Source organism: Chiloscyllium plagiosum, unplaced genomic scaffold (assembly GCF_037043375.1).
Source record: "Chiloscyllium plagiosum isolate Xiang-an unplaced genomic scaffold, Cpla_swu_hap1 HiC_scaffold_18, whole genome shotgun sequence".
Classification (NCBI taxonomy): domain Eukaryota; kingdom Metazoa; phylum Chordata; class Chondrichthyes; order Orectolobiformes; family Hemiscylliidae; genus Chiloscyllium; species Chiloscyllium plagiosum.
The window spans coordinates 59,579,167-59,600,385 of record NW_028270156.1 but is presented as its reverse complement, the minus strand read 5'-3'; positions in this window follow the sequence as shown (position 1 = coordinate 59,600,385).

Genomic DNA, 21,219 nt, shown 5'->3' with positions numbered 1-21,219 from the left:
TGCTGGTCACATACCATCTGGAGTGTAATTCCTTTCCATGGATAAAAGGAGCTTGTTGATCTGATGGTGCCTTGATTGGCCTTGGTGAAGAAATTCATAGCTCAGTTGAGCTTGACTGGCCCTGGCCTTGTGTGCCCACATAACCCATTGTGAAGGGGTTCCAATTCCAGTAGATTGCAGATATCAGCAGTGACCTGCAAGACAATCCTAAACATCCTGGGACACTGCCACTTAGTCACATTGAGAAACCTGATCCCCTGTCTATATACGCTGTCTTTTGGAGTCTGGTCTCCTTCAAGCTTCAGTTCTGTGTCCATCCCCTTTTTTTCTTGTGGAGGTGCCTGCAGCTGTGGAGGAGCTAGCCACTGTTGCTGAGAGTGCCATTGATGATGGAGTGGCTGTTCCTATTTCCTCATCTGAGCCCGAGCATTGGGTGACTGTTTTCCCTGTGTCTCTTTGAGTTTCCTCTCTCAATCCAAAGATGTGCAGGCCAAGTGGAGTAGCCATGCTAAATGCAGGGTAATGGGGATTGGGTGGGATGCTCTTCAGAGGATTGATGCAGATTCAATGGGCCGAATGGCCTCTTTCAGCACTGTAGGGATTTTGATTCTTTGACTTCTGAGGTGGGGCAGCCGAATCTGCACCCATGCTGAATTAGAGATCAAAGTGACTAAGATGCAAGATACATGAAAAGATTCCAGGTCGCAAGTTCCCTGTAGCATCACATATATTGGACAACAGAGAGAAGTTTGAGAAGTAGAATTTTCTTAGTGGAGATAGATTGTGAGGTGTGTCATGTGCGTTATCACGATAAAGAGAATGTTTTCATTATATTTAATCTGTGTTCACAACTTCAAGCTTTTACTCAGAAATTGGAAAATAAATGTTCTAGCAGTGTTGCATATCACTTTTTATGTGCACATGTGGCATGTGTTTTTAAAAAGTGCAAGTTTATTTGGTAAAGTAGAGAAATTGATGTAGAGAAACTGGTGCATACTTTTCAACAATAAGAATTGTTGGAGTGCACAACAGGTATAATTACTGCCAATTCCTGCTTTGGAAATTGTTTTACAAGTGGAAAGCAATGTTATGGTTTCATAGTGATGTGCAACATGTAATCTTGCAGATTGAAACTTTTCAGGTAGTGGAGCATTTTGAGAAGAATCCAATCAGACATGTTGAATAATTAATCTTTCTAGTTCTACATAATCCATTCCTTACTATATTTAGACACTTGGTGGATCACTCAGTCTTTAGTATTGAACAGAATTTATCTGTTTTAATCTTTTGTGAAATGGGTGAGGAAAATCTAATCAGTATTTTTGCTGTGCCCTGATCATTTATAATAGTTTTACAAATCTGTCTTTTAACACACCCACCTGTTCTTTGGCCTTGTTATCCTCAGTTGGCTCTTGTCACAATCCAAAGCCTCATTATTGTTCATTTCCTTGCATTTGGGTTTTGCTATTTTCAAATAGGATTTTTTTGTTTCCTATACAAAAGTCTTGTATATATTTCCTTTTACATTGCTTCATTTTCATGACAGGTGCCCCAGTTAATATTTGCAGAGAGATCGCCCAACTTTGTAGCTTCTGTTTTTCCAAACTCATGTTTCAGCAGCACATTCTTGTGTTGGTCTTAGCTTTGACCAACAACATTAACTCTACCAATACCACAATTACTCAGTCATATAGAACTCATCCACCTCCTGGTTACTAATTGTGAAATATAGGTTTTGATGCACGCCAAACCAACCCAGTCTCTAAGAGTCATAGAGATATACAGCATGGAAACAGACTCTTCAGTCTGACTTGTCCATGCTAACTAGATAAGACAAGACAAAAGGAAAGATGACAAATAAAAAGTCCTCTCTTGCACCCTGAATGCTGGACTTCAATCATGTTTGAAAGGAATCAGAACTACAGAATCCCAACTAACCTGTTAAATTAATGGTTGTGAAACCAATTCTTCGACCACCAATCCCAATGTAATTGCTTACCTCCATTGCAAAGGCCACTATGTTCAACTATCAACTCATTATGAACAATTTGGAGACTGTATAAACTTTTTTTTGACTTCTACCTTTTCAGTCTCATCTGTTTGCATATATGTTACATCAGCATTTTTTGCCTTGCGTAGTAATTAAATGACACTTTTTTTTGTTAATTCAAGAAAGCTTGATAAATTGATTCCTTTGAAAATTTAAGTTAAGGTGGTCTGGGAAAAAGGTAGCTGCAAAGAAAAGGCTTCTTGTTAAACCAGTCAAGGGGGTGGGTAAATAATTAAAGCGAGCCAATTTATCCCTCTTTACTTGGGAACTTAATGGTTTTGTTCTCCTATCTGGAAGTCCAGAAATATATTGGGGGACCTCATCTGGGATTTGGTGGTTCCACATAACACTTAGGAAAAATTTAGACCATTTAGCCCCTCGATAAGATCAGGGTTGATCTGATTGTGGTCTGAACTCCATGGATAGAACCTTCTCAGCCTCTTAACTACGTGAGCAATGGAAACTCTGTTGGGAAAATATGACACAAATAGAAAAAATGAGATGCTCAATGTCAACGAAAAAGTGTCCAAATTTCCACCCAATGGTTTAATGGCAAGATGAGAATCTCATTGTTTGTATGCATTGAGATCTCATTATAATCTTATCATACTTCATATGCATGGGGGTTGCTAATTTTCCAGGCGCTGGGGAGAAACGTCATGGCAACTATTCCCAATATGGTACCTGATAGCTGCAGATCAATGATGTCCACTGCAAGCCACCAACCCCCAGTGCTCTGTTGGCAGCGCATGTCTCCCTCTCCTGCTCTGGAGGTTGGTATCTTACAATCACCAGCCTCACAATATCACCATGGTACATTGTGGGCTCACTAATAATACATGCTACACTTTGGAATAGTTCTGTCTTGCCTTGCCTATTAACACAGGCACAGAACCAGGCAACATGTTTATTGACAAAAAGCAGTGAAAGAGTTGCAGTTATAGCACAGCACCATGATATATCAATGTTACATCTATACCATGTGCCACCAATTACAGATGTTTCTGCTATAACGTGGTAGTTCCATTTTCATGTAATCCCATATTAAAAGAAAATTGTGTAATAGCAGCACCATTTAAACTAATGGGGCCAGAACTGCATTATAGCCAATACGGACATTAAAACTCTGTGCTTTAGAAACAGTGTCCCCAAATCATGTTATAGCCAAATCGTGTTAATGAAATGCTTGTTATAGCAGAACATCCTGTACTTGGCAAACACACTGAATGTGCTTCCACTAAATGGCATGTCTTAAAGACTAAGGGGCATAGTTAATAGTTGTGTCAAGGAGGCTCTGTAGCTCAACACAAGTGTCCATTCAACACCCTGTTTCCAATTATCAATTTCCCAGGCTCACTTTCTATTGGACCAACACTAGATTTAGTTATTCATTTACTGTTTAGATACTTGTAGAAATCTTTACTGTCTGTTTACAAATTACTAGCTAGCTTTGCCTCAGACTCTATTTTCTATCTCAATTTTGTTTTGCATTGTTCAGGCTTTAAGAACCAAAAGAAAACTATCTGTTGACCACCACTAACATTTATCTTTAACGTCCTTATTCAAATACTAATGATGCAACCTTCTCAATGTGTCTCTCTTTCCCATTGAGGTAAACCTTTGCTAAGCGTTTACTAAGAAAATGTGAGGACTGCAGATGCTGGAGATCACAGTCAAAGAGTGAGGTGCTGGAAAAGCACAGCTGGTCAGGCAGCATCCGAGGTACAGGAGAATCGACATTTCGAACATAAACCCTTTATCAAGAAGGACCATTCCTGATGAAGCGCTTATGCTCGAAACGCTGATTCTCCTGCACTTCGAATGCTGCCAGATCAGCTGTGCTTTTCCAGCACCACGCTCTAAATGTTCACTAAGTCTGCTTCTTTATTTTGCTGCCTTGTAACCCTGAGCTTTCCCAGTTCATTTTAGCTTGCTCTGCCTTTATGACATAATACCCTTCGTTTAGGTTTAAATGCTAGTCTTAAACCCATGCTAGACTCTTCAAACTGAATACGTTATGATCACTGTCACCTCGAAATTCTTTTACCATGATGTTATTGATTACTCCTATTCCATTGCTCACTATCAGGTCTAGAAGAGGCTGCTTCATGGTTGGCTTTAGAATATACTGCTCTAAGTTGTCCCCAATACACTTCAAGAACTAATTTTCTAAACTACCTTTGTTAATCCAATTCACCCAATCTACATATTGATTAAAGTACTTTCCTTATATATCTCTTTCTGTCTGCTCTGACCTCATTAGTATTTGAATAAGGACATTAAGGATAAATGTTAGTGGTGGGTAAACAGATTGTTTTCTTTTGATTCTTAAAGCCTGAACAGTGAAAAAAAATTGAGGGAAAAATAGAATATGAGGCAAAGCTAGCTAGTAAATACAGTTAAAAGGCTTATAAAGTACTTCCACAAGTAATGGCTTATCTTTTCCATTCATTATCCGTACCAAAACTGGTCCTCCATCTTGTCCTTTCGTGCCAAGACCATCTCTCAGTTTGATGCTTATTACTTGTAAAATTAACAGTGCAACTACTGTTTTGTAGTATCCTTTTTTTGAAATATCAATCACACTTTCATGTTCAGGTCCCGATCTTGGCCACCTTACAGCCATTAAGGGTTCTGATGTCTGAGGTGGAGGCAAGATGAACACTTAATTACTGGGATGGTGGTGTACCCTAAGCCCACGACTTCCTCACTCCCACAAACATTTATTTCTGGCCAGGAAGGCTCATGGTTGTCTGCTGGTGCACTCCTATGTTTGTATTTTCTGTCCCATCCTACAACCCTTGAGTCATCATGACTCAAAACCATGCACATTACTGCATTGTTACTATAATAAAACAAAGAACTGCAGATGCGGGAAATCTGAAATTAAAAACAGAATTTCTGTTTTTATCTCATTGTTACCTTTTTAATTAGTATATGTTTCCCCCCAGGAGGTCTGTCATCAGCGGTGTGCCACAAGGATCGGTACTGGGTCCACTACTTTTCATCATTTATATAAATGATTTGGACGGGAACATACAAGGTATAGTTAGTAAGTTTGCAGATGACACCAAAATTTGACAGTGAAGAAGGTTACCTCAGATTCCAACAGGCTCTTGATTAAATGGGTCAATGGGCTGAGGGATGGCAGATGGAGTTTAATTTAGATAAATGCAAGGTGCTGCATTTTGGAAAAGCTATTCAGAGGAGGAAATTTACACTTAATGATATGGTTCTGGGGGACTGTTGCTGAACAATTGGACGTTGGAGTGCAGGTTGATTGTTCCTCGAAAGTAGAATTGCATGTAGATAGGGTAGTGAAGAAGGCGTTTGGTATGCTTTCCTTTGTTGGTCAGGGCTTTGTGTCTAGGCGTTGGGAGGTCATGTTGCAACTGTACAGGACTTTGGTTAGGCCACTTTTGAAATATTGCGTGCAATTCTGGTCACCTTCCTATCAGAAGGATGTTGAGAAACTTGAAAGGGTTCAGAAAAGATTAGCAAGGATTTTGCCAGGTTTGTGGACTTGAGCTATAGGGAGAGGCGGAATAGGCTGGGGCTGTATTCCCTAGACGGAGTCTGAGGGGTGACCTTATATCGGTTTATAAAATCATGAGGGGCATGGATAGGATAAATAGACAAGGTCTTTTTCCTCTGGTGGGAGAGTCCAGAAATAGAGGGCATAGGTTTAAATTGAGAGGGGAAAGATATAAAAAGGACGTAAGAGGCACTTTTTTCACAAAAGAGTGGTGCGTGTATGGAATGAGCTGCCAGAGGAAGTGGTGGAGGCTGGTACAACTACAACATTTAAAAGGCATCCGGATGGGTATATGAATAGGAAGGGTTTAGAGGGATATGGGTCAAGTGCTGGCAAATGGGACTAGATTAGGTTGAGATATCTGGTCGGCATGGATGAGTTGGATCGAAGGGTCTGTCTCTGTGCTGTACATCTCTATGACTCTATGACACTATTTGAAATTTGATTCTAAGATGCCAATTCTATCAATGTTCCCACTAGTTACATATAAAGCCATTTCTAACTCTGTTACTTTATTCTTGATAGAATTTGCATATGTATTTTTAAAAAGTTAATCACTCATTCCTTTCTCATACTCTACATGCCATTATTAGTCTTCATTTTGGTCTGTTTTTACCTGCCCTGCCCTAAATTGTTAATTTTAAAACTTCTCAGTTTTCTCACCATCTCTGTGGGAAAGTCTGGTAACGCAAGTGAAATGGTGCAAGAATGAGCCTTGTTTCTGTCAAGCTTAGTGTGCACATTGCAATTGTTTGTCACATTCAAACCTGATTGGTTGGACTCTCAGTGTATGAACATATTCAGATTGAGTTCTCTCCACAGATGCTGCCAGACCTGACGAGTTTTTCCAATAATGGCTGCTTTTGTTTCTGATTAGGAGTAGGTAGTTCAACTCTTCAAGCCTGTTCCTCCAATCGCGAAGATCGTAGCTGATTGATTATAACTTCAAGTCCACATTACAATCTATGCTTGATGACCTTTCATTTCCTCGTTTAACAAGAATCTATGCAGTTCTGAGTTAAAAGTGTTCTAGGATTCCAAAGTCTTTTCAGGAAGAGTGTTCTGAGGACTATCAACCCTCTGTGAGAAAAATTAAATTCTTGTCATCTCTGATTTAAGTGAGCAAATATGTGTTTCAAACAATAAACCCTGTTCTTGATTCTCTTCAAGAAGAAATATACTCAGTGTCTACACTGTCATCTCCACCCTCAGGATCTTCCATGTTTCAATCAAATGTCTCAAATTTGTCTAAACTCCAGCAGATGTAAGCTTAGTATGTCCAATCCTTCCTCATGATTTGGAGATGCGGGTGTTGGACTGAGGTGGACAAATTAAAAAATCATACAACACCAGGTTATAGTCCAACAGGTTTATTTGGAAGCACTAGCTTTCTGAGTGCTGCTCCTTCATCAGGTGGTTGTCACAACCACCTGATGAAGAAGCGCGCTCCGAAAGCTAGTGCTTCCAAATAAATCTGTTGGACTATAACCTGATGTTGTGTGATTTTTAACTTTGCATAATCTTTCCTCATAAGACATCTTTCTTAGTTCAGATAGTGACCTGGTAAACCTTTTCCGAACTGCCTCCTATTTGCATTCTTCCTTAGGTAAGGTGACTGATATCCTACAAAAAATACTCCAGATGTGATGTTACCAACACCTTCTATAACTAAAGCATAATGTCCCCTTTTATTCTTCAACTGTCCTCAAACATTAACATGTTATTACCTTTCCCATCCTGTCCCTACATACTAATCTCTTGCACATCATGGACAAGGGCACCCAGACCTCTTGCATCTCAGAGCTCTGCAGTCTCTCAGCATTTGGATAATATGCTTCTATTTTATTCTTCCTACCAAAATGGACAACTTCACATTTGGCACATTATGTCCCATTTATCAGACCCTTGTCTCCTCACTTAACCTATCATTGTCTTTTTGTAGCCACTTTGTTTTTCTCACAATTTACTGTCTTTTGTGTTATTAGCAAATTTGACAACCATACCTTGATCTTTCATCCAAGTCATTTATGTAAATTGTAAACAGTTGAGATCCTAACACCAATACTTCTGGTATACCATTTGTTAAACCTTGCCAGTCAGAAAACTACACACTAAATGAATAATAAAGAAAGAACTGTGAATTCTGAAAATCAGAAAGAAAAACAAAAATTGCTGGAAAAACTCAGCAGGTCTGTGAAAAGAAATTAGAGTTAATGTTTCAGGTCCAGTCACCCTTCTTCAGGACTGACAGCCACTAGATTCATGCAGAAGATAGTTGGGGAAGGGGAGAAGGAGTGAATACTAGATGGAGATAGAGCCCATAGAGAGAGAAAAACAGATGAGCAGATAAAGGAATGATTAAACGTGATTTTCCTTTCACAAAATCATATTGACTCTGCCAGACTACCTTAAACTTAACTAAGCTCTTTAATAACAGCTTTTAACATTTTCCCTATGATAGATGCCAGCCTGTTGTTTTCTGCTTTCTGTCTCACTTCCTTTTTGAGTCAAGGAGTTTCATTTGTTGTCTTTCAATGTAATGGAAACATCCTCAAATCAAGACTGTTTTGGAAAATTAAAACCATTGCAACAACTCCCTCACCAGACACTTCTTTTAATGGATGAAGCCTGTCAGGACCTGGGTACCTAACCGCCTGAAACGCCAACAATTTATTAATGACTACGTCTCTGGTGATTGTAATTTTCCTGCGTTCCTCCCCTTCTTTGATTTCCTGATTCATTGCTCCTCGTGGGCCAGTACTTAAATTCTCTATCATAAAGACTGATGCAAAATACTTATTCAATTCATCTGCAATCTCTTTATTTCCCTTTATTAGTTCTCCTTTTACACTGTCTGTAGAACAAAAACTCACTTCATTAATTCTTCTGTTTTTTTCAACATCAAAACTCTCCATATCAGTTTTATATTTCTGGCTAGGCCTCTCCAGTAATTTTTTTTTCTGTCCATCTTAACATTGTGGTCATTCTTTTGTCACTTTTTTATATTCTGTCCAATCTTCTGACCTGTCACCTGTTTTTACACAATCACATGCTTTTTCTTTAAATTTGATTCTACATGTAACCTGCCAGTTAATCATGGATGGCAAGTCCATCTCCTGTCATTTTTCTTACACATTGGGACATATCCATTCTATATGTCCTGAAACACGTCCTTAAATGCCACTGCATCTCTATTGACTTACCTTTTAACCTAATTTGAGAGTTCACTTGAGCCAGCTTCATGTCTTCATAATGCTCAGTGGTTAGCATTGTTGCCTCACAGTGCCACTGACCCGGGTTCGATTCCTGCCTCAGGCAACTGTCTGTGTGGAGTTTGCACATTGCCCCCATGTCTGCGTGGGTTCCCTCCCACAATCCAAAGATGTACAGGTCAGGTGAATTGGCCATGATAAATTGCCCATAGTGTTAGGTGCATTAGTCAGAGGTAAATATAGGGGAATGAGTCTGGGTGGGTTACTGCTCGGAGGTCGGTGTGGACTTGTTGGGCCGAAGGGCCTGTTTCCATACTGTAGGGAGTCTAGTCCAATCTAAAAAAAATTGCCTACTTTAAGCTTTTTTGAAATTAGATTTGGATCCATTTCTCTTGCGCTCAAACTAAATGTAAAACTCAATCATATTACCACTACTACCTAGGGACACCTTCACCATGAAATTATTAATCAATTCCAGTTTGTGCACAACACCAGGTCTGGTTTTGCCTGCTCACAGGTTGGGTCCATTTCATGTTGTTCTAACTAACTGTTCCAAAGAGATTTTAAGTACTCCTCTTGTAGGTTACCTTGGTCCATCTGACTTTTCTAGTTTGTTCGTAGATTAACATCTCACTTACCTTTCTGATTAGCTCCAGGTGGAACCATTCTGTTGACTGAGTCATGTGTCTCAACAGCGTCACAAGGCAACAATAGCCAGAGAGGGATGTATCTGCAGAGCTTCCTGAATTCTGGGAGATTATTCTAGAAAAGGTTCCTATGCCATGTGGTTAAAAGTTTGCAATCATAAAGCCATGTCAGGTTGTAACTGAACATAATGAGGATGAGCATGTGAGAAACATAATTTCGAAAACCTTTCACTGTAAAGTCCACAACAGGTGACATTCAGACAAGAAAGTCCAGGATCAAGCCATTTTTGATCATCTTGAGGATTTTGGCCGTGTTACTGTCAGAGAAGCCTGGAGCTGTGTTTCTAGTGTCTGAGTTGTTGGGTGGCCTTTCAGGTCTTTTTCCCTCATTGCCAGTGAATACTATGCATGTGCAGCTGGCTCCCAACATGAGTCCTAATTTCAGTGGGCCCAGCTCCCCCTGTTCTAGTTTTAAACTTCCCCAATTTCCATTGACACTTCTGAATAGTTTAAAATCATTTTCTGTTTTCCACAAATGGGTGCAGCAATACATCTGTGGCGGCCTTTTTGTACATAGGTAATTGCTACTTTTTTTTCCTGAAGTTAATTCTCCTCTGGTAAATTGTTTTCTTAAATGCTGCTTTTGCATTTTTTCTTTGCTCTATTTTTGGCAGCCGTTTAAATGTTTTTATTTAGTGTTTATTTAACCCGGGCATGACTGTACATGTGCAACCCATGACTGTGGTCCATGTTTGAGCTATTTGGGGCCCTATTTCCCAGTTTTTGTGATCCTCTTGCCTAAAAGTAAAGTCTTTCATATCTTTCTATTAGAATGATCATTCACATTAAGCGCTGTTTACATTACATTGTAATTGTAGGCCTGTGGCTCCCATTTTTGCTTTTATGACGTTTTAACTGGTGGAGAGAATAGGGAATGCTTGGAGTTTTGCTTCTGGATTTCACGTTTATCGTGTCAGCTATTGAGTTTAGCAAGCCTTTAGCACATGTCCCAAATAGCTTTAAATAACCCTTTAAAATACTTCCAATGTAACCTCATCTGATGCCCTTTTCCCAATGGGATTTAGCAACAGCCATTTAAGACTCTAATCAATTTAAACTTGTTTTTCACTGTCTGTTGAGCTGCCCAATGCCTGGTCACATTTTGCCAGGATCTTGTGTCACTTATTCAAACTTGGCCGACTGCACAAGTCCCAGTGCAAACACCCCCTTCAGTAAGCAGGGTGTGGATGCCCTATTATTGTGGCCTACTGTCCAGACCTCATATTGAACATACATCTCCTTCACTTCTTGTCTGACTCTTTGGCACCATACTTTGTGTTTCAGACTTTGCGTGCGAATTTCTTGAAGCTGAATGCCGAGATATTATGCTCTTTTTAAAAGTTACAAATTAAAATGGAAAGGGTCCAGATGATAGGATCTAAAAAGCTACAAAATTTGCTGAACTATTTATTAATCAAAGACATATCTAAACAAGAAAAGAATTGACCATTTGGAAAATCAATCATAAAGCAGACTGAGCAATCGACTTGCTTCAAATGTTTTAGGAAAATTATTTCAGCTACTATTGTGCTTGATCTGTTACACCAAATACTGACATGGTAAGGAATGTTTAAAAATTGGACAATGATAGAACTCGCTTACATTATGGAATTTGTTGTTTTTGAAAAGCTTTCATTCGTGTCTCAGTCCCATTACTGTTAACTGAATTGATTCAATCTAGGTGGCCAGAGCGCCAAACATGTATATATGTATGTGTGCACAACTCCCAGAGATGTAGATAACCAGATAGGTTATTGGAAAAGCTCTGAGTCCTCCAACGGAAGATGGATGAGAAGAAAAATTTCTAGGAAAGCACAGTTTAGGATAGTAATGTAAATGTGCTTTTTTTTAAAAGAAGATACAGAACTCAAAAATAAACACTAACTCAGCTTATAAGAAGTTTAGTTTGGTATAGTTGAGCAGCTGTTTACAGTTTGTGGCATTGATGAAACTTTAAACATTTCCAGTTTTCAATGCTGAATATTTACATTTTGTAATGAATTCCAAATGGTTAAAGCAACTATGTGCTTCTATAGAATTCTTGACAACAGCGACTGCCTGTGTGAACAGACAGGAGTGTATCATTGTTCAGATCTGGGGGAACAAAAAAACTCTGAACTTAAAACCTGTGGAGTTTGCTGGAATACACTAAGCATGTGTGGGTTAGGGTCAGGACTCTGATTTTTAAAACAATTTAATGCTTGACTTTACCAAAAGTCAGCCTGTTGTGTATGGCATGATGGGAGTTCTCATAGCAATTTTTTTCATGTATATGAAATGTTGCATCCAACAGTTCTACTTTAAGTGTGTTTTGTCCATCAAACTTGGTGTCAGAGATGCTTGGAAGGTCACACCTGAATATACAGATTTCTGTGTGATATTTGTATCTGATCTGTTATTTCCAGCTGTTTGCGAATATGGCATCTGAGCCAAACAGATTTTGATCCACATTCAAGAATTTCCCCCTTGTTCAACGCTTACTGGTAAAAGTAATGTCTGTAGTAAAACAGATGAGGAAGAAACAACTCTAAATAAAGATCATAGTCTTATCCATAATATTGCAAAATAGTATATATGTTCCTTTAGAATCATTTATTAAGAAGTCCTTCTGATAAGAAAGCTTAACGTAGAGTTATTGACCAAACCTTTAAATTATTCTTCTAAGACTATTTGAGTACTTTTGCCTCTAAGCATTTGATTTCCTTTTGATTAGTTTTAGTCTTTGAATTTACAAAGCGCAAAAGTTTAAAGTGAAGGAAATGGGGAGGGTAATAGACTGAAAGGTCTGAATTTTATCAAAAATTGGCTGAGTGTCAATTTTGGGGAGTTTCATTAAGGGTTTCATTTGTTCAACCCTATGAAGTTATCTCACCCAATTCTCCATGGCTCACCTCAATTATACCATTAGACATAGGAGCAGAAATTAGACCATTCAGCCCATTGAGTCTGTTCCATGCTTAGTCATGGCTGATAGGTTTCTCAACTTCATCCTCCTGCTTTCTTCCCATAAGTCTTGATTCCTTTGATACTCAAGAACCTATCTATCTCAGTCTTAAATATACTCAATGGCCTAGCCTCCATAGCCTTCTGTGGCAATGAATTCGTTAGATTCACCACTCTCATCTTATCTCCATTCTAAAAGGTCTTCCCTTTACTCTAACACTGTGCCCTCAGGTCCTAGTCTCTCTTATCAAGGGAAACATCTTCCTAACAATAACTCTGTACAGGCCAGTTTCAATTAGATCCTCCCTCATCCTTTTAAACTCCATCGAGTATAGACCCAGAGTCCACAAAATGTTCTCATATGTTAAGCTTTTCATTCCTGGGCCCATTCTAATGAACCTCCATTGAACATGTTCCAGAGCCAGTCCATCCTTCCTGAGATATGGGTCCCTACACTGCACACAATATTCCAAATGTGGTCTGATCAGAGCTTTATACAGTTTCAGAAGTACATCTCTGCCCTTATATTCAATTCTCTCAAAATAAATGCCACCATTGCATTTGCCTTCCTAACTACTGACTCGACCTGCAAGTTGATTTTGAGAGAATCCTGGTCTAGAACTCCCAAGCCTCTTTGCACTTCAAACTTCTGAATTTTCTCCCCATTTAGAAAATATTCCGTGCCTCTATTCTTCTTATCAAAGTACGTGACCTCACACTTTCCCACATTGTACTCCATCTGCCACTTCATTGTCTACTCTCCAACCTGTTCAAATCCTACTGCAGCCTCCCTGCCTCCTCAATGCTACTTGTCCCTCTACCTATCTTTGTATAGCCTGCAAACCTAGCCAGAATGCCCTCAGTTCCTTCATCTAGATTGTTAATGTATAAAGTGAAAACCTGTGATCCCAACACTGACACTTGCAGAGCACAACTTGGCATTGGCTGCCATCCTGAGAAAGATCCTTCTATCCCCACTCTCTGCTTTCTGCCAGACAGCCAATCCACTTATCCATGCTAGCATCTTGCCTCAAACACCATGGGTCCTTATCTTACTCAGTAGCCTCCTGTGCGGCACCTTGTCAAAGGCCTTCTTGAAGTCCAGATGGATAACATCCATTTAATCTCCTTGGTCTAACCTGCTCGTTACTTCATCAAAGAATTCTAGCAGATTTGTCAGGCATGACCTCGCCTTGATGAAATCACCCTGACTTTGCCTAATTTTATCATACACTTCCAAGTATTCTGCAATCTCATCCTTCACAATGGATTCCAGGATCTTACCCATGACCAAGGTTAGATTTTTTGGTCTATAATTTTCCATCGCCCTTTTAAAATTGGGGTGTCACGTTAGCGATTTTCCAGTTCGCTGGGACCCTCCCTGACTCAATTCCTGAATGATCATCACTAACACCTCCACTATCTCTTTAGCTATCTTCCTTTGAACTCTGGGGTGTAGTCCATCTGGTCAGGTGATTTATTCAACTTCAGGCCATTCAGTTTTTCTAGCACCTTCTCCTTGGTGATGACCACCATACTTAGCTCTTCCCCCTGAGTCGCTTGAAGTTTTGGGATATTACTCATGTCTTCCACTGTGAAGACTGATGCGAAGTCATTATTCAGTTCCTTAGCCAATTCCTTGTTCCCCACTACTATCACTCCAGCATCATTTTCCAGCAGCCCAATGTCAATTTTTGCCTCTCTTTTGCCCTTTATGTATCTATAGAAACTCTTACATTCTTCCATTATATTACCGGCTAGCTTGCCCTCATATTTAATCTTCTTCCTCCTTTGTTTTTGGTGCCCTTTGTTGGTCTTTGTAAGCTTCCTAATCCTCTGGCTTCCCACTGCCCTTTGCCATATTATATGCTTTCTCTTTTGCTATCCCTGACTTCCCTAGTCACCATCGTTGCCTCATCCTCCCTGTGCCATGCTTCTTTTTCCTGGGGATGAATCTCTGCTGTCTCCTGAAATACTCCCAACAACTCCTGCCATTGCTGTTCCACTGTCTTTCCTGCTAGGCTCCTCTGCCAGTCAATTCTACCCAGCTCCTCCCTCATGCTTCTGTAGTTGCGTTTATCCAGCTGTAATACCGTTACTTCTGATTCTATCTTCTCTCTCTCAAATTGCAGAGTACATTCAATCATAATATGATCACTGCTTCCTGAGGGTTTCTTCACCTTAAACTCCCTTATCAAGTCTGCGGGGCATTGGACAGCACTAAATCCAGTATTGCTGGTTCCCTAGTGGGCTTCACTTCAAACTGCTCCAAAAAGCCATCTGGTAGACATTCTACAAATTCCTTTCTTTACAATCCAATACCACCCTGATCTTCCCAGTCCACCTGCATATTGAAATCCCCCACCATCACTGTAACTCTGCCTTTCCTACACATTTTTCTATCTCCTGGTGTATTTTGCACCGCAGCTCCTGACTACTGATTGGAAGCCTGGATATAACTCCAACTATGGGTTTGTTTACCTTTGTGGTTCCTAAATTCTACACATACAGATGTATGTTCTCTACCTTTATGGCACCCTGCTCATACTCCCAGTGCTCACCAATAATGGAAATACCCAAAACTGTGGGCATCTCCTGGTATTCCTGGTACCAGCACCATGTTTAAAACCCCAGCTGTGCACCACGTCAAACACAGCCAGTTAAAGATCTTTACTTCACAGTGCTCGTAGTGGGAACAAAATGAATAAAGAGAGTTTCTGAAGGACGTAGGTGACACTTTACTTGAAACAGAAGCTCACATTAATAAATATATTGCATTGTACATGATCACACTTTTTGTTTGACAGGTATTGTAACTCCTACAACAAGAAATCAAGCTGCCTGTCCTTAGGACCTCTACAGCACGTAACCAGGCCATTCTGCCCATCAGGCCTGCACTGTCCCTCTGGAGAGCACCCCACTCAAACCCACCCCTCTATCCTATCCCATGGCTAATCCCCCTAGCCTGCACATCCCTGAACACTGTGGCCAATCCACCTAACCTGCACATCTTTGGACTGTGGGAGGAAACCAGAGCACATGGATGAAACCCATGCAGACATGGGGAGAATGTGCTTACTCCACATAGACAGTTGCCTGAGGGTGGAATTGAGCCCATATCCCTGTGAGGCAGCATTGCTAACCACTGAGCCACTGTGCCACCCTTACTAGCATGCCATGTTCAAACCCTGTCAAAGGGAATGCTACTCTTTCCCTAACGCTGAGTGTACTAGAACATTTTCTCATTGTTCAATGTGGGAGCATCATGTACTGGAAAGACTTCAGACTATTGAAAGTGATAACCTCTCTTGAACAATGGCAAAAGTGAAGAAAATAATCAAACAAAGTATTTGGTAGTCTCTGGGAGCATGCAGGGACCACATGCCTTTCGATGAACAACACATTTGTAGTCAACGGGTGTTTGCTGCCACTTCCATCCACATCTATTGTAAGCAGGTGTTTGTTAATTGCTGTCTGACCTGTTGCATCTGACTCTGCACTGCTCTGTCTTGAGGAAGATGATGTCTCTCTGTTCAATGTGCCCATCTTCCTCCTGAGAAAATTGCTCTCCCAGTTCTCCATCACATCAGCTCGTTGCCTGCTCTAATTGTGCAGAGTGCAGCCTGTTCAGGATTGTGCCGCATGCCCTATCCAGACTGTAGTGTAAGGCCTCCCAAGACTGAGTCAAGCATTTCAACCTCATTTTCAGCAGACCTATTGTTTACCCTACGGTGACCCTGGCCCGGCTGCATTGTCTCAGGGGTTAGATAATGGAGTCACTAATCCTGGTTCCAGACAGTATCCCTGCAACCATCAGTCAGTTGTAAGACATCTGGCCCATGAAATGAGCATTCTTAAGGAAGGCATCATGATATCTCCCAGGATACCTGGCACAGACTTCTAGAGATGTGGTACTGCTGAAAATAAATGACTTGTACATTGATGGAATGGACATCTTTTTTGTTGCAGTCAGCCATGCCATGATATTCCACTCTCAATGCAGTATGTGTACAGTCTATCGTAGCTCAAACCTGGAGGAAACTGGTTATATTGGAGACCCATTTGTTGGTTGAAGTTTGTGAGATCTCATCCAGGTCCCCATTGGATCCTTGAAGGCAGCCCGTTGCATAAAAAGACAACCCAGCCACCAACTTGGCAGCCTTTGAAATCAGATGGCGGTCCACCCATTCCAGTGGCTGTTTCTATTCCATCAGTTCTTTGACAGTGTCCTGGAATACCTTGGTTTGTGGCAGCAATGTGACTTTGCTCTTCTGGAGGCAGGTGCCTTGAGTATGACAGACTCCTGTGCATCCTGAGGGGACCTTCAATCATCAAATTCCTACTGTGTGGAAGCAGGCCATTTGGCCCATCAAGTTCACACCAACCCTCTGAAGAGGATCACACCCAGATCCATCCTTCCATACTCTATCCTGTAACCCTACATTTCTGTTGGCTAATCCACCTAGGTTGCACATCCCCAGACACTGTGGCCATTTTGCATGGCCAATCTATCCAACTTCTTTATGTTAAGGGTGGGAAGGAGTCAACTGAAGTTACTGCCAGTACTGGGCTTGCTGGCGCATCCGTCCTCTTCCATTTCTGTGTTTTCAGTGCATCTAGTCACAGTGACAATAGTCCTGCTCTGGGGCCTGAGGACTCTGACAAACAGGGCCATGAGATGCCTCTATATGAACCTTTTGTCATAGTGGCCTTACTCTGATGTATATTTGGTGATAAGTGGGTCCAGGATTTTGTATTTTTATAAGTGCAAAAGATGTTGCTTCTGGTTCAATGAGGAAGTTGATGTGAGGAAGGAAGAGTACAAAGATATGGAATTGTAAAGGAGAACAAACAGTATTGTAATATGGAAGGTAGTGAAAAACATAGAGGGCGATGTGCATGGGAAGTGTGGGAGCAGGTAGATTGAATTAATGAAGGAGCTGCAAAAATGGAGTAAGGGCACACGGAGTGAAGGACACGCTCCTGTCTGCAACACTGGTGCTGAGGTCGAGATGTTGGAGAGCAACAAGTTCCTGGGAGTGGCGATCACCAACAATCTGTCCTGGTCCACTCAAGTCATGTCAGTCAAGAAAGCACAATAATGTCTCAACTTCCTCAGGAGGCTGAGGAAATTCGCCATGTCCACAAGGACTCTTACCAATTTTTATAGATGCATCAGAGAAAGCATTCCATCTGGATGTGTCACTGCTGTTGCCAAGATCCCAAGAAAGTACGGAGAATGGTGAACACAGCCTGGTCCACCACAAAATCCTTCCATCCACTGACTCCATCTATACTTCCTGCTGCCTTGGGAAAGCAACCAACATAATCAAACAGCCCTCCCACCCCGGTTATACTCTCTTCCACCCTCTTCCAGCAGGCAGAAGAAATAAAAGAATGCAAACACATACAAATAGATACAAGAACAGCTCTTTCCTTGCTATTATCAGACTTTTGGAACGGAGCTCTCAAATGCTAATATTGATCTCTCTCTCTGCACCCTCTCTGTGGTTGGAACACTGTACTCTGTGCTCCGTTCTGCCACCCTGATGCACTATGTATGGTATAATCTGCCTGTTTATCATATAAAACAATGCTTTTCAGCACATATGACAACAATAAATCAATCAATCTAAATGGATTGGGAGTGAGAGACTGTGACTGGAGTTGGAAAGCTAGAAAGTTAACAGAGAAAAAGTAAGAGTGGAGGAGAAATGAGTGAAGAAAGATTAAAGGAAAGGGCTTCTTTAGAGACTTGTCACTATGGACATCCATTGTTAGAATAATTTGAATGGTTGAGAGTATTCATTGATATTTAGTTTTAAGGATGAAGGATAAGCCTTAGCTTACCTTTCTCCACAACATTCTTTGCCTGCTACTGAAAGTTTGGACATTTCTGTTCCACCACTGTCAGTCTTCCTGTCACGTACCTACTGACCTGCCTGAAACTTCATGGGGAGTAGAGGAGTTGATAGGTCCACCCACCTATTGTGACCCTATTGTGGTCAATACATGAGGCCACTTAGGGCCTGATCTTACCCGAATCTGTATTTCAGGAAAGAGTAGAGAGGCAATGGAAAAGGAGCAGAGAAGATTTGCAAGGATGAGAACAGCAATGCCTGGCTATTAACAGGCTGGATCATCCGGGAGCTGGGAAACCTTGGTTTGTGGCAGCACTGTGACCTTGCTCGTCTGGAGGCAGTCGCATTGAATAGAAGAGATTCTATAACTCCTGCGCATCCCGAGAGAAGTGAAAGAACTGCAATATAGCTTCAAGTCAGGATGGTATGTGACTCAGAGTTAAGTGCTGAACTCTAATGCCCTTGTTCTTCTTAGTGGTAAAAATGGTGGATTTGGACGGTGCTGTCAAAAGACATTTGGTGGTTTCATGCAGTGCATCTTATGCATGTTGCTGCTGTGTGTGGAAGGTGGAAGGATTTAATGCTAAAGGCTGGAGTTAGGGTGTTGATCAAGCAGGCTGCTTTGTCTTGGATGTGTCAAACCTCTTGAGTGTTGTCAGAGCTGCACCCATCCAGGCAAGTGGGGAACATTCCATTCCCCTCCTGACATGCGATGTAGATGGTGGACACAATTTTCCACTTGTAACTCATCAAATAATTAAACAAACCAGAAAATGCTTGAAAAGTCCATCAGGTCTGTAAGCATTGCTGGGTTGGGAAACAGATAACATGTTAGATCTGCAACCTTTAGCAGAATCATTTTAGGTTGAGGTTTCCAGCTCCTGCAGTATTTTTCCTATTTATTAGTTGTCCCACTGAAACAATTCTTGCCCTTGTTCAACAAAATCCAGACAACAATCACACTTTGGTTGGTAAGTGAAAATTAACAATCACATATCATGTATGCGAGGGAATGACTATCTCAACCAACAGCAAATCCAAAGTATCAACTTCCCCTTGATATTTGACCAAATTACCATTGCTGGTTCTCCCATCATCAACATCTTATCTCAATCAGAAACTGAATTACATGTATCACACAAATATTGTGGCCACAGGAGCATGTCAGAGGCTGGGAGTTCTGTGGAAAGTAACTGATTCCCCAAAACCATTCCACTACCTACAAGACACACGTCAGAGGTATGTTGGAATATTCAGCACTTGCCTTGATAAGTAGAGCTCTAACACTCGTAAAGCTCTATATCATCCACAATGTACGAACCTGCCTTATTGCATCGCCAACCAGGACCGAAAGCATTCACTCCCTCTACCACTGGCATACCATGACAGTAATGTGTACTGTCTACAGGGTGTACTGCAGCATCTCTCCAAAGCTTCCTCAATGTCTCCATATCCACAAACATAGACCACCCAGACGATCCAGGTCATAGAGTCATAAAACACAGAAACAAATCCTTTAGTCCAGCTCATCCATGCTGACTAAGTATCCCAAACTGAAACTAATCCTACTTGCCTGTATTTAGCCCTATCCTTCTAAACCTTTCCGATTCATATACCTTTCCAAATGTCTTTTAAATGTTGTAACTGTACCTGCATCTAACACTTCCTCTGGAATTTTATTCCACATACAAGCCACCCTCTCTATGGAAACATTTACCCCTCAGGTCCTTTTTAAATCTCTCTCCTCTCACTTTAAACATATTCCTCTGGTTTTGAACTCCCCTATCCTAAGGAAGACCTTGGCTATTCACCTTATCTATGCCCCTTATGATTCTACAAACCTCTATAAGTTCACCCTTCAACCTGCTATGCTCCATAGAAATAAGTCCCAGCCTATCTAGCCTCTCCCTATAACTTAAACCCTCCAGTCACAGTCACATCCTGGTAAATCTTTTCTGAACCATCTCCAATTTAATCACATCCTTCCTATAGGTCAGCAACCACATTGGAATACTACCACCAGTAAGTTTCCCTCCAAGTTGCACTCCAACCTGACTTGGAAATATGGTGCTCTTTGTTCATTGTCTCTGGGTCAAAATCCTGGAACTCCCTCTCTGACATCTTTATAAACGAAGCTAACATGTAGGATCCACAGCAGTTTAAACTGATGGCTTACCCGCACTTTCTCAGTGTCGTTGGCATTAAATTATGACTTTTTCAGTGGTGCCTGTATCTCTTGATTGAATAAAGAAAAAGAACTTTCTAATTGTTTCAATGGACATTTCAAAATCTCCTCTTCACACACTTCCTAGCTGTGTCTCAGCTAACTGAAAACTGGCACCGTGAGGCTATAATCCCAATAATAGACCTAAATTCAATCTGCATGTTTTATCATTTGAGTTACTTTGCCCTTTTCGTTTGGGATTAACTGTTATTGAATATAACCTGAAAGCAATTTAATACCGATTCAGAAAAATCGATTCTCCCTGTTTAAACTATTTTACATATATGTCTCCTGAGCTGCTGTTCATAGTTTGAGAGTTGAGAAATACCCTTGCTTATTTACTGAGCATGTTACTGTGCAGAAAGAGTTCATGTAAGGATCTACTATCCAAGCATCTAAACAAATGAATGTTCAGCCACTTGTACCATTCTGGCATTCTGCCATTTTGGATTTTTCTTGTCAAGCTGTAACTTGTTTCCTCTTGTCATGGTTGTGAAGATTAGAGTGTTAATTCATCTGGTACGGACCCCTCTATAAATACATTCGTGCTAACTGTTGGACGTTAATTCGGAACAGATTTATCTCAGCTGAATTTGATACCTCAGTATAATTCATCATTAATCACGGCAAGAATTCAGAGGAAGAAACGACTTGCACACATGTAGCTCCCTTAACAATCTCAGAGTA